The sequence below is a fragment of the Penaeus vannamei genome, chromosome 38 (assembly GCF_042767895.1).
Source record: "Penaeus vannamei isolate JL-2024 chromosome 38, ASM4276789v1, whole genome shotgun sequence".
Taxonomy (NCBI): Eukaryota; Metazoa; Arthropoda; class Malacostraca; order Decapoda; family Penaeidae; genus Penaeus; species Penaeus vannamei.
The window spans coordinates 23518981-23521480 of NC_091586.1; the positions used below are offsets into that span (position 1 = coordinate 23518981).

Genomic DNA, 2500 nt, shown 5'->3' on the forward strand with positions numbered 1-2500 from the left:
TTTTATTTCATCTTATTATCTTATTTTCTCTTGTTTCTTGTCGTTTTATCTATTCCCTTGTTCTATGATTATCATTTTTTTGTCCTTCTATCCTTCTATCCTAGCGCCTATCCTTATAACTAGCCTTTTGTGTTAATAGAAATTTACTTTCGTTAATAGCGCTTAATATCCTAGTTCCTATTTGCCTATCCTTGGTCAAGATTCCTATCCTTCATGACTAGCCTTAGCATTCTTATTTTTTCGTTCGTCCTATCCTTAAAAAACATTATTTTCTTTCGTCCTTGGTTTAACGTCCTATCCTACGGTCATAGGATACTATCCCTGGCTTCCTAACCTAACGTAAACGATGCTAACTTCTATCCTTTGTTTCTATCCTCCAGTTCTGTTCTTAATATCCTATATTTTGTCCCTAGCCCCTCGTCCCTATCCTCCTATCCTATCCCGTGCCTCTTCTCATGTCTAATGTCTCATATTTCTTCGTTTCTATCTTTCTGCGTCCCATTCCCTCGTTCCTATCCTCCTGCCTCCTATTCCTTCGTCCCTATCCATCTTCATCCTGTTTTCTATTACTCAGCCTCTATCCTTCTTGAGTGTTGTCTCCTATTCCTTCGTCCCTATCCTCCTACATCGTGTCTCCTATTCTCTCGTCTCTATCCGCCTACATCCTGTCTCCTATTCTGTTTCTCTCTATCCTCCTGCATTCTCTCTCCTATTCTTTCGTCCCTATCAATTTACACCCTGTCTCCTATTCCGCGTTCCCTATCCTCCTACATCCTCTCTCCTATAATTTCGCTCCTATCCACCTACATCCTGTCTCCTATCCTCCTGCATCTCCTCTCCTATTCTTTCGCTCCTATCCACACCTACACCCTGTCTCCTATTCCGCCTTCCCTATCCTCCTGTCGCCTATTCTCTCGTCCCTATCCTCCTACCCCCTACCCCCCCCCCCCCAGCGCTGTCCCCAAAGCCCCATTTGATAAGCGGCAGGTGTGTGTGTATCGTCCACGCGTTCGAAACCTTTCCCACTTGGCTTCGCTCGGATGCCGCGCATTCCGAACATGGCCGGCCCGCTTTGACTAGCATCCACAATCTCCTCTTGGTGTCCCGTTTACCTCTCGTAGCTGTCTTTGGAACTGTCTCAGGAAAAGATCTTTGTTGTGAAAGTACTGACTGGCCTAGTGTTGTTGCTTTTTTTTTTTTTTTTTTTTTTTTTTGAGGGTGGGTGACGCGTTCGGAGACGGGCATATGCGCGGACTTGGCGGGAAATTTATGTGTTCGTTCTATGTACGCACACGTAAAAGAGGTTTAATACACACACACACACACACACACACACACACACACACACACACACACACACACACACACACACACACACACACAGTTTCAAAACGTGCGTGTTTCGATACCGCGTTCGGATCTTTCGTGTCGGCTTCGAGGCGTCCGAACTGATGTTACTAATGTGTGTTCGGATTCATGTCATGGCGGGAATTTTTTGTCGGTAGATTTTTGAAATTCACTGATGAATGTGTGTCTTTTTAATGTCGAATTATTTATGATTTAGTTTCGTTTACACCATTCTGTATGTTTCATTATTATTATTATTATTATTATTATTATTATTATTATTATTATTATTATTATTATTATTATTATTATTATTATTATTATTATTATTATCATTATTATTATCATTATTATTATTATTATTATTATCATTATTATCATTATTATTATCATTATTATTATTATTATCATTATCATCATTATTACTATTACCATTAATATTACTATCATCATTATCATCATTATTATTTTTACTACTGTTATCATCATCATCATCATTACTACCATAATGATAATTCTTATTATCATTATCATCATTTCAATATTCACATGATTAACTAAATGTGATTCGATGTGATTATTCCTTTTATCGACATTTCCTAATCTCTCTACAACTTTATAATAGATATATAATTTTACCTTTTATCAAAATTCCCCCCCCCCCCCAAAAAAAAAAAAAAAACGAAAAAAAAAAAAAAAAAAGATAAATTATGAACATGTTTCCAATTTTTTTGTTCAAACATTCACCATAAAACATGTGAAGGATAACAGTAAAGAAATAAATATATATAACTAAATAGATACATATAACTAGAAAAATAAAATACGAAAATAGATAAAAAAAAATATACATATATAACGAAAAATAAAATCATAAACACTTACCTTCAAGTTAAGTTCACGTTGTTCAACACATACGATTTATCTTCGTCTTTGTTCAAGTTCAAATGTTCGATTTTATTTCGTAAAAAAAATATATAACACTATTTTTTTCTCTAACACGCAATCGCTTATCGTAATATATATCTTCTCAATCTTCTCTCCTGAACAGAAATTGAGTAATATGTTCACTTTGTTCTCTGTTCTTCCGTGTTCACCAGAATTCTTTTTTTATGTATGTTCTCTTGTCAGTTTTTGAAAATTAACCTGTTCT

General features: G+C 35.7%; 1 protein-coding gene across 1 annotated transcript in view; it reads right to left on the reverse strand.

Annotated features, from left to right (window-relative positions):
• Positions 1 to 2500, reverse strand: part of LOC113820974 (transcription factor GATA-4) — a 129096-nt gene that overhangs the window by 125968 nt on the left and 628 nt on the right. The window contains exon 1 of the mRNA XM_070116223.1: positions 2233 to 2500. This exon is cut by the window's right edge and continues 628 nt beyond it. The gene's annotated coding sequence lies outside the window, so the exon portion shown is untranslated. The remainder of the gene's footprint in view (positions 1 to 2232) is intronic.